This window comes from Miscanthus floridulus, chromosome 16 (assembly GCF_019320115.1).
Source record: "Miscanthus floridulus cultivar M001 chromosome 16, ASM1932011v1, whole genome shotgun sequence".
In the NCBI taxonomy this organism is placed as follows: Eukaryota; Viridiplantae; Streptophyta; class Magnoliopsida; order Poales; family Poaceae; genus Miscanthus; species Miscanthus floridulus.
In genome coordinates this window covers 66,131,011-66,143,818 of record NC_089595.1, presented here as the reverse complement: position 1 = coordinate 66,143,818, position 12,808 = coordinate 66,131,011, and positions in this window count along the sequence as shown.

The window sequence follows — 12,808 nt, the reverse complement described above, 5'->3', positions numbered from 1 at the left end:
ACATCTTAGCATATTGGATCGTAGGATATATGGTCTTGACTGGAAGAAAATGTGCTGACTTAGTGAGTCGATCTACAATAACCCATACTGAGTCAAATCCCTTTGATGTCTTGGGTAGACCAACAATAAAATCCATACTGATGTCCTCCCACTTCCAAGATGGAATAGGTAATGGTTGTAATTCACCAGCAGACCTCAAATGTATAGCTTTCACCTTTTGACAGGTATCACACTTCGCTATATATCTAGCAATCTCTATTTTCATTTTAGTCCACCAGAATCTTTGCTTCAAATCATGGTACATCTTGTTGCTTCCCGGATGGATAGATAACCTAGTAGCATGTGCCTCATCTAGAATTGACTGCCGCAACTCAGGAACTTTTGGTACCACCAGGCGATCCTTGAACCATAACACATCTTCATCATCTATACTAAAACATTCTGCTTTTCCATCCCTGACTCTTTCCTTGATATGGGATATACCCTTGTTTTCCTTTTGAGCAGCAATAACTTGATCTCGAATAGTAGCTTCAACAATTATGTTGGTCAAACTTCCTTGTTGAATTACTTCTACATTCAACTTCTCCATTTCTTGGCATAAATTCAAACCCATTGTTCTCACTGTCAGACAATTGCAATAACTTTTGCGACTAAGGGCATCTGCAACTACATTTGCTTTACCAGGGTGATAATGTACTTCCAAATCATAATCTTTAATCAGTTCTAACCATCTTCTTTGTCGCATGTTTAATTCTGACTGAGTGAAGATATACTTTAAGCTTTTGTGATCGGTGTAAATATGGCACGTATTACCAAGCAGGTAATGTCGCCAAATCTTTAGAGCATGAACCATAGCTGCTAACTCCAAGTCATGGGTCGGATAGTGTTCTTCATGTTGCTTAAGTTGCCTAGATGCATAGGCAATGACTCGACCTTCTTGCATCAACACACATCCAATACCAATACCTGAAGCATCACAATAAACATCAAATGGCTTCTCGATATCAGGTTGAGCTAACACTGGTGCAGTAGTCAACAGCCTTTTTAAAGTCTGGAAAGCCTCTTCACAATCTGATGACCAGACAAACTTGACTTGGTTCTTCAACAATTCAGTTATAGGTTTTGATACTTTAGAGAATTCTGGAATAAACCGACGGTAATACCCTGCCAATCCAAGAAAACTCCGAACTTGATGAACTGTGGTTGGCGGTTTCCAATCAAGCACATCCCTCACTTTGCCGGGATCAACTGCAACTCCTTCAGCTGACAAGACATGTCCAAGAAATTGCACTTCCTTAAGCCAAAAATCACACTTGCTGAACTTGGCATATAGTTGATGTTCTCTCAAGCGGGTCAGAACAATTCTGAGATGTTCCGCATGTTCTTTCTTATTCTTGGAATACACTAGAATGTCATCAATAAACACTACTACAAACTTGTCTAGCTCAGGCATGAATACTGAGTTCATCAGATACATGAAATGAGCGGGAGCATTTGTCAAACCAAAAGACATCACCAAGTATTCATATAATCCGTATCTTGTGGTAAATGCCGTTTTGGGAATATCTTCAGGCTTTATCTTAATTTGGTGATACCCTGATCTCAAATCTATCTTGGAGAAAACTTTGGCTCCGGCCAACTGATCAAAAAGCAAATCTATCCGAGGTAATGGATACTTATTTTTGATGGTCACTTCATTCAACGGACGATAGTCAACACATAACCTCAGGGTCTCATCTTTCTTTTTCACAAAAATTGCCGGACATCCCCAAGGTGAAGAACTAGGTTGGATAAACCCTTTCTCAATCAATTCTTGTAACTGAGTCTTCAACTCGGCCAATTCCTTAGGTGGCATCCTATAAGCTCTCCGAGAAATCGGAACTGTTCCAGGTTGTAACTCTATATTGAACTGTACATCCCTATCGGGTGGTAGACCGGGTAAATCTTCAGGAAACACATCCGAAAATTCACACACTACCGGAATATCTCTAATCTCTTTGACAGCAGTTGCACAAATCTTGCTCACTGATCTTCTTAGGGTTGGAAGTTGGATGAGAAGTTGAGAATTACTATCAGGCAAACTTACTCTTAAGGTCCTATTCAAAACATCTATAACAGCCTTATGCTGATACATCCAATTCATTCCCAAGATTACATCTATATCCTGATCCTTAAGGATAATCATGGTAGTGGGAAAAATATGCCCACCCAGGTTTACGGGTACCTGGTATACCATTTCCTTAGTACACAGACGTCCCCCGGGCGACTGTATAAAGAAACTTTCCTTTGTTGCCCCAATTGAAATTTCATACTTCACGACAAATGTTCTATTGATGAATGAATGTGATGCGCCAGAATCAAAAAGTATAACTGCAGGGTGATTGGCGACAGGAAACATACCCATCATCACTGGCTCTCCTTCAGGAATTTCCCTGGCTTGAATATAGAAAACCCTTCCTGTCTTCCTCTCATCTTTGCCCTTCTGAGCATTCTGATTGTGGTTCTTGTTTGGTGCTTGACCCTGTTGTTGATTGGCAGGGGCCTTCTGATAATTTTGATTAGCCTGCCTAGGATATGGACATTCCCTGGAGAAATGACCAGTCCTTCCACAATTGTAACACGGATAGTTGTGACCCTGGGATGTTGGAGCATTGCCACCAGAAGCATTGGTTAACTGTGAGTTCGGATAGGTTATAGCAGGACGGACATTTGACTGTTGCCCGGCTTGGAACTGCGGCGGACGATAAGGAGGACGATAATGGTTTACGGGATGATAAATCACTCTCTGCCTCTTTTGGTTTCCACCAAAAGGTCCAGACGGCACATTCTTTTTCTTCTTGAGCTCCTTATGCTGCCGATACTTTGCCTCTGAAGCAATTGCAATATTTACTGCCTCATAATAAGTGATATTCGTACAGGCTGTCATCATTGTCTGTAGTTTGGTATTCAGACCTCCCATGAACCATTTCTTTTTCTTGGCATCCGTATTGACATGTTCAGATGCATACTGCGACAGATGATTAAATCTTCCCACATACTACATTACGGTTTGATCTCCTTGCTTCAAAGCAAGGAATTCATCCAGCTTCATAGCCATCACTCCTTTCGGGATATAATGAGCTCTGAAAGCAGTGCGAAATTCTGTCCAAGTTAACGGAATGCCTGCGGGTTGCATGGCCATCAGATTTGCATACCAAGCACCAGCTGCACCTCTAAGTTGCTGGGCAGCAAACACCGATTTCTGAAACTCTGTGCAGTGAATAAGATCAAATTTCTGCTCCATGGTCCTAAGCCAGTCATCAGCCTCCAGTGGTTCATCTGCCTTGGTGAACACCGGGGGTTTTGTATCCGTGAAATCCACATAGGTAGCCTCATGCCTGTTATGATTACGGCCACGGTTTCCATGCATCTGATTCTGATTACTTTGAGCCATCTCATGAAGCAAACGAGAATTTTCCACAGTCACATTGACTAATGCAGCGATAGCATCAGCCAGATTGGTCGGCATCGGTGGCGGGTTAGGGATATCATCATCATCTTGTGAAGTACCAGGAATATGCGATCCCCGCGTATGACGCATCTGCTCATAACAAACCAAACTTTATTCACAAGCCTTTATTGAATTGCACAAAAGCTTACTCCAGACACATTACATAGGGTTTACTACTATAAACACCAGAACCTGTAAGTACCAAAACAAGATACATAACTTAACTATAACTAACTATTATACAACTCTACTCTTTTCCGTGATTACTTCAAACTTCAGGCTCGGTATCCATTCCGGAATTATTACCGCCTTCATCATCACTTTCATTGATCATTACTAATTCTTCAGGATCTTCTTCTTCTTCCTCTCCCGATTCATCATCATCGGCAAGGATGACACCAGGGTCCATGGCATCAGCTTGAGGCTCATGATTCGGATTCAGTAGATTGCTAAGCCTATGAACTTCCTCATGTAGATATGTATTATGTTCTTCTAAATCTTCTACATAGAATTCTAGCTCATGAGTTCTAGCTCTAGCTACATTTTCCCTGTGCCAAGCTTCATTTCTTCCTTCCACCGTACGAACTAACATGCTTTCGCAGTTCCTATGTGCGGTGGTGAGACGCCTCAATTGATCCTATAATTCTCCTAACTGTATAGCATCCAAAGCCCTATCTCTAGTAGCTTGTGCTAATTCTGCAGAAATCCTCTGTATCTCTGCTTAGGGATCAGGCCTAGAACTGCTACTGCTAGCACCATCGTTTCTAGAGGCAAGTTGGTGACGTGGAACTCCTTTGGGTCCAGTGGACTTACGGGGCGTCATCTTGGCACGAGCCATACTGTAGGAAACCAATTTAATCCAAGTAAGACCATTTGATCAAAGTCTAAAGAGCAGCTATGATGGATTACATTACTCAAACCAGTCTCACTACTCAACTCCAGACTAAGAGGTGAAGGAAGTAACGAGTGAATTAATAATGATGCATGAATCGTTCTTACGAACAAAAACATCAAAGTTTATAATGCACATAAACAACATTTATTTTTATATAGGGCATAGTAAGATTACTACTCCACCACACAAGACCCTTTTAATCAAATAAGGAATGGTGAGAAAGAAACAAGATAAGTCAGAAGCAATTTGGACCAAATTATCAAGTTAAATTTAGTCATCCAAATCCTTTTGAAGTTTTTGTAAAACAATACAACAAAAACCTTGTAACGATCGCTCTGATACTATTCTATGGCAGAACCTCCTAAGTTATAGGGCCCACATGCACCTGTCACTGTCCGACGACCTTTGACATTTATGCATATGTTTCCATTAACTTAAAAAGACTGTCGGGTGTCCTCGGGGAACCCCGAATCATCCACGATTTCCGAGCAGGATCACGTTACAGAGTCATTGCAGTATTACAACATTTATTCAAATATATGCATCAGAGTAAAAACAGCGGAAGACTTACAATAACATACTTTACAAAACAGTAGTTTCAAACCTCGCAACTAGGTTCGATGTTTATTACAAAACGAAATAGTGGAGTGGCATTATAATATAATACAAAACACACAAGGAGATTGCCCTGCCCAAGGGCCACACATTTACTTCTCATTGTCATCACAAGGTACAACTGTCATGCAGCACGATCCAAAACAGATCTGCTCATGAGGCTCACCTGCAACAAGGGTCAACGAACCCTGAGTACAAAAGTACTCAACAAGACTTATCCGAAATATTAACTGATAAACTCAGTAATGCAGGCTCAGGGATTCAAGGTATAGCTTTAACAATGATCAAAGTTCTTTTGCGTAAAAGCTCTTTTAACAACATTCTTTATATAGAAAACTTCTCAAGAATTATATACAAAGCTGACACGATCCGCACTGAGATCATGAAACTTCATATCCAACACCTTCACAAGCCTTATTCAAGTTCCAGTTATTAATACTACGATGATGAACAGTGAGTTGAGTCTCCATAATCGAGGAGCAACGACGATTCGAACCGATTAAACCCAGCTGGGGATTCCAGACCACACGACATATGCAGGTCCCCGACCTACATATACCAACCTACCCTCGGATCCTCTAAAACAAGAACGGGTCCGCGCCACCCAAGAATACAGTACTCCACCAATCCGGCCCATTGCCACGTGGATACACGCTATTCCCGCCATCTCTCCACTCCCAGTGCGCGAGTAGCCATTCTCGTAATAGAATCGCCAAGTTCAGGCTTACCGGAGTATGTGGTTAGTACTACAAATTCTCACCTCATGCAATTCAACAACGGACGTGCCTTAATCGACACAGGCAGAAAGAACCCGCTCACAAGACCTCCATGTCTTGTGGCTCACACACACCGAGTCCGCCCGGTCTAGATTTATTACTCCACATTCCCATATCACATGCTAACATAATTAACCAATGTTCCATTTAAAACTTGCAGGTGGCAGGTAATCACCCGACTTTCATCGTTCTACGCATAGCTAAGCAAAACTAGGCATATACGAGTTTAAAAACTGGTAATATGGTAAATATGGAATAACAAGGATGGTAATGCACCAATTAGGCTCTTACTTAACTCCTAATCACTTAATGCAGTAACGGAAAGCAAAAGCAAAATTAATTTGTAAAACACAAGGTAGGGTTGTATGCATCCGGGGCTTGCCTTCGTTGACGGAAAAGTCCGACTCCTGCGACGTTACACAAGTATTCGATCCGACCTCAACAGACGGATTAAGCTCCTCAACAGCTTGATTAACTACCGCGTGTTCACCTTCGTTCACTACACGTAATAACAATGCCATGTTTAACATGATGCGGAATTACGAAACATGATGCTCGATGATGGATACAAAAATTAAGAATTTGAATACAACTTTCCTTCGCGGTATAGTTGCAAGTCAAACAAACTAAATCTTTTTCGTAACACATACATCAACTGCCAAGGATCATTATCAACAAATGACCCAAGGTCATCACTCAATCCAAAATTACAAACAAAACCTAAATCACTAAAGGTTACTATTTGCTTTTATGAATTAATTATTTAATTAAAATTATGAAATAAATCAACTTATTCTAATTGAGCTCAAAATTTTAGTAAATGTTCATTACATGATAACTAAGTGGCAAAACAAATTTCATAATTTTTGGACAAGTAAATAAGCCTAGAAAAATCATGGAAAGTCATTTATTAATTAATTGAGCAATTTTTATCATACCCCAAAAATACTGGAAATCAATATTTCAAATTTTTGTTATATAATATACATCATAGAGAATTCACACAAAAATTTTCATAATTTTTGGAGCTCTAAATAATTCTACACAAAAATAACAAATTACAGCACTATTCATTTAATTCTGAAAAATAGAAAATCCACTTAGAACGCTAAGTCACTGACACCCGGGTCCCACATGTCATCTTCAACCTCCGACGTTGACCACGGCAGCGACGGCTCTGACCGGCGATTTCTCGCCGACGGTGAGATCACCGGCGACGACCAACGTACCAAAATGATCACCAAGTCTAGGCGCATCTATTTATGGCACTAACGCGACCAATTACGGACTGAACCGAGCACTACGTCGACCATGGCGGCCACGACGGCGCTGCTGCACTACGCCAGCGATGGGAGACCTGTAAAGCTTAAACGGATGGCTCAGGAAGCACCAGCAGCTCACCCCGAACGCGTTGAAGCAAGGAGCGAGGTCGGAGAAGCAACGGAGAGGCGTGACGACGATCACGGTGATCACGGCGGAGCAAAACGTCGTCGGCGATGGTGTACCGGCGACTGCAGTGGTCAAAATGAACAACCAACTATGGAGTAAGCACCACAGTATCGAGACGAAACAGAATCAGCCAAAACCAGGGACGAAGATGCACCGTGGAGCTCTGGCCGCGGCGAATCGCGCTCGGCGGAGGAGTTGCCGGCCGCGAGGAAGAAGACGATGCAACTCGAGTTCCTGACTTAGACTAGCTGAATTGGTGGGTTGGCTGGATGCGCAAGGATACGGCAGAGCTGGAGCACGCTTTGCCAAGACGGCAACGGCGCTAAGTCGACGGCGAGAGCTCGACGGAGCTGCGGCGGTGGCGACGGGAAAAACAGAGGAAGAAGAAAAACGACGACGATGGCGCCTCGGTTCAAATAACACGGCTCAGAAGCTCAAGGAAGCTGCGCTGTGGCCTTCACCGCGCCAGCGCGACGCCAAAGACGGCCACGACCGCGCCTGGAAGCAAACCGAAGATCGCCGGCCATGTAGCTTCGGCGGTGGACACTGTTCATCCAAATTACAGAATTGCCATTCGCCAAAATTCACAAATTACTCTCAAATTTTCATAACAACTCAAAAATCTCCAAAAACAAAAGTTGTTCAAAATCAAAAGTTCTACAACTTTTCTTTTATAACCATCTTCTAATTCGGTCTAGATTTTGAAATGATCTTTTAAATTCAAATAGGGGATATTTAACGAATTACGCCTTTTTGAATTACTCAAAATTTTTCTAAACAACTTGAAAAACTCCAAAAATAAACTTTGCTTAACTTGTCAAGCTCTACACTTTTGCTTTTGGGATCAACCCCAAAATATGCTTAGATTTTGAAATGGATTTTCAGGGTAGGGTCTAAATGCTAAAAATCGGGGTTTTCTCGAAAAATTCAAAAATCTAAACAAACTTTAAATTTAAGTCAAACAATACAATTCAACACATACCACATGAATATAAACTCGTTTTAGTGTATGCATCTCAAAGTTTTCACCAAATGCCAAATGCTTTGCAATGCATATGATGATATGTCAGGTTTTAGTATTTTAAACACCTGAGGTGTTACACCAACCTCCCTAGTAGCCCATCTTCTTGATAGAACTCTCCTTCATATGTGTTTGGGTTAAAGTTGTAATCTTCATTGTTTGGGACAGCTAGTCTACCATGTGGCGATACCTGGTGCACAATAGCCCACCCCTTAAGAGCCTTGTTGCCTTGGCACACGTATGGCAAATAATAAACCTGCACGGCCTGTTGAGCCACAATAAAGACATCTTTTCCTTGATAGACGGAATCTTGTCGAATCTCGACTTGACCAATATTAGGGTTTCGTTTCGTTAGTCGAGGATTGAACCAGTGGCATTTGAACATGACGAGACGAAGAGGTTTCGAACCATAAAATGAAAGTTCATAGATTTCTTCAATTATGCCATGATACTCGAGGCCATCAGTGCCGGGAGTACAAACTCCGCTGTTTGTGGTTTTTTGATGGGGCCGAGCTCGCTCGTAGCTTGCTGTGTGAAAGTGATATCCATTCACATCATAACCTGAATAAGCTTTCACCTTTTTGTCGAAGCCATTTGCAACCTGTCTCAACTCCTTACTCATAGTTGCATCGGTTTGGGCCTGCAAGCGCAAGAATGAAAGATTGCCAGACTAAGTACGCAAAACTTGAAATCTCGAACTAGGTACGAGGTAAATTGGACAATACCTTTGTTTTGAACCAAGAAATGAAATCAGGCCTCCCTGCTCCCAGACCCTGTGAAAGAAGGGTATCGGTTTGCTGTGGGGTAGGACCCCTTGGTTGATGCCAGGATACATGAATAAATTCCCTGTGCAAACGAGAAAGAATCAGTTGGATGCAGAATAGTGACGGCGTATTGAAACAAGTTTGTTGAGAACTTACTCAATGAACGGCTTCACCTCGGTTAGGTTCTGCAACACATATAGCATGATACTGCGCCACTCTTCATTATCCAACCTCTTATTGGTTGATCCACTTGCGCTTCTGAGTTGCCCTTGGAAAAGGTTGAGGTTGGATTCATTCTCGTCAGCATTGTAGCGAGGGAGTGGATTATGAATGCTAGGAAGGTTCGTTGTGTAGTATAGCTGTGTGAAGTTTGTCACCTCCTCCAGAATGGAAGCCTATGCAATGGAAGCCTCAATTTTGGCTTTATTTCTACATTTTTTGCGAACGGCCTTCAGACATCTCTCGATTAGATAGCACCAATGGCCTACACGGGCCCCCCCATACGTGCCTCATATGGGAGGTGCACAATCAAATATTGCATCGATAAGAAGAAGCCGGGTGGAAAGATCTTCTCCAACTTACAAAGCAACTCAGGTGCCACTTTCTCCAAGTTTGCAACCACGGTCCGAGATAGCTCCTTGGCACAAAGCTGGTGGAAGAAATAGCTCAACTCTACAAACACTAGCTAGACATGCTCAGGAACATAGCCTCGTACCATCGCCGGAAGAAGCCGCTCAATCCATACGTGGTAGTTATGACTTTTCATCCCGTTGACTCGCATAGTGCCTAAGTTCACTCCCCTGCTTAGGTTCGCTGCATACCCATTAGGGAACATTAACGCCTTGATCCATCGTAGTACTTCCCTCCTTTGTTCGGGTTTCAAGACGAAATCAGCCTTAGGCCTTTTCTAGTTCTTGTCGTTTGCAGGAGGCCGTATCTCTTGTTGTGGTCTATCGCACAACGTCGCCAGGTCCACTCTAGCCTTAGGGTTGTCCTTAGACTTGTCAGTGTCCATGAGTGTTGCCCAAAGTGCCTCGGCGATATTCTTTTCAGTGTGCATTACATCAATGTTATGGGGCAGTAGGAGGTCATTGAAATAGGAGAGCCTCGTCAAGCTGGACTTATGAGTCCACATGTGTTGCTCACCATATCCCACAAAACCACCTTCTTCATTGGGCACGAGAGCATCTATCTGAGCATGAACCTCGGCACCAGTCTTCAAGTGCGGTCTAGGGTCCATGACTGCGACACCTTTCCTAAAGTTCTTGGTGTCTTGTTGGAATGGATGGTTGGAATCTAGGAATTGACGATGTTGATCGAATGACGAATACTTGCCACCCTTCTTCAACCAAATGAACCTCACAGCTTCCTGGCATATTGGGTAGGGGAACTTCCCCTGAACACACCAGGTGCTGAATAACCCATACGCCAGGAAGTCATGCATGGAGTATTGGTACCAGACGTACATTTTGAAGCTTTGCTTTGTAGCTCGGTCATATTTCCATACCCCTTCATTCCAAGCTTTGATCAATTCATCAATCACAGGCTCCATGAACACACCCATATTCTTCTCCGGGTGTCCAGGAATTATCAACGTCAAGATCATGTTATGTCGTTGAAAGGCGACGCCAGGGGGGAGATTGAGGGGGATAACAAACACGGGCCAACATGTGTAAGGGGCGGCCATCATGCCATAAGGATTGAACCCATCCGTTGCCAGCGCGACACGTACATTACGAGCCTCATCGGATTTCAGACGATGTTTGTCATTAAAGCTGGTCCATGCTTCACCATCAGATGGATGTACCATCTTGTTAGGATTGTACCATTTGCCATTCTTGTTCCACGTCATCTGCTTCACGGTTTCCTCGGTCATGAATAGCCTTTGAAGCCTCGGCACGAAGGGAAGGTGCCGTAAGACTCGGGTGGGTATCTTAAGCTGCCTCTTCTGGCCACCACCATCACCAGACTCTACCTCCAGGAACCTGGAAGCTTTACACTTCGGACAGTTATTTGCCTCCTTGTGTTCTTCATGAAATAGGACACACCCATTCGGACAAGTATGTATCTACTCATACGGCATCTTTAGTGCTTTAAGGAGCTTCTGTGCCTCGTACATGGTCTTCGGCAACATGTGGTCCTTTGGAAGCAGGGTGCCAACCATGGTCAACGCCTTATCGAAGCCTTCTTGACTCATGTTCAAATCGGACTTCAACCCCATCAAGCGACTAATGGCATCCAGATAAGAGACCTCAGAATGAGCGTGAAGGGGTTTCGCCGCTGAGTCCATCATGTACTTGAACGCATCTACGGCTGCCTGCATCTCCGCCTCCTCACGTCCTTCAACAAACTGTGCTTGGTGAACATCATCTACCATGTCTGCTACCCCAGCATCAGCATCGAAAGCCTCGACGCATGGTCTCACCACCTCCTCTCTCATACGATCGGCCTCACCATGGTGGACCCACTGGGTGTAGTTCGGCGTAAACCCATTCTTGTGCAGATGTATACCCATGACTTCCTGGTTTTGCATTCTCCTGTTACCACACTTGCTGCAGGGACACAAAGCCATTTTCGGGTATCTAGCAGCCTTGCCAAATGCACGCTTCAAGAAACGATCGGTCTTGTTCATCCATTCAATGCTGACATCACCCTGACTTGTCCGGCCTGTGTACATCCACTGATGGTCCTCCATCCTCTAGCATATATAGCATCTCCACAGGTGACCCTACTCTCTAATAGGTGAGAATAGGTCCTAATCCCACCCGCAGATGCGTAGATGAGGTTAGTTTCCATGCTCCGCTCCTATCCGAGACAGAATTTTGGCAGCACCTCCCCGCTGTTCTCCCGATACACGTCCTGCAAGGGAGAGTGTGTATCCAGAGAACAACAGGGGGTAATGCCGAAACACCATCTCGGACCAGAGCGGATCATGGAAACTAACCCAACTACGCATCCGCGAGCTGTCCAAAAAATGTGGACAATCCGAAACAGATACGGTCGCAGATATACAAAGATCTGCATACCTCCAACCGTATCTCTTTCGGACGGGAGACACCTAACTAGGTTATGCGACCAAAGACCACATACGGATAGAGGGGTTATACCTAGGGTGCCGGTGAGGTCAGGGTAGCGGGGCGGTGGAGAGTTGGTGTAGTGGCGAGTCGACGCGGTGCAGGAAGACCCGCAGTGTCGACAAAGACGATCGGGGTCGCCGAGTCCCTCCCACAGGTCCTCCTACAAAAAAGGGCAAAAATGGTTAGTGTCGACTCAAAATTTCGGCAACACCTCCCCTGCACGGGGAGGTTCCCAAAATCTGCAAAAAACATGGCACAAAGGCCAACAACCACATATATACCAAACATGGGCACGAAGGCCAACAACCACCAATATATCAAGAGGAGCCATGTACTTTAGTTCTCTTTCCATGCAGATGAAAGTATTGAAGTAGTACAACAACAATTACTACTAACCCTACAACTACTACTAAAACTACTACTAACAACTACTTAACTACTAACAGTACTAATACTAAGAACTACTTAACTATTAACAACTACTACTACTAACCACTACTACTTACTAACTACTACTACTACTAACCCTACAACTAACACTACTAACCACTACTACTTACTAACTACTACTATTTACTAACTACTACTACTACTAACCCTACAACTAACACTACTAACTACTACAACTAACACTACAACTAACACTACTAACTACTACTACTAACACTACAACTAACTACTACTAACTACTACTACTACTACTAATCCTACAAGGGTAGGG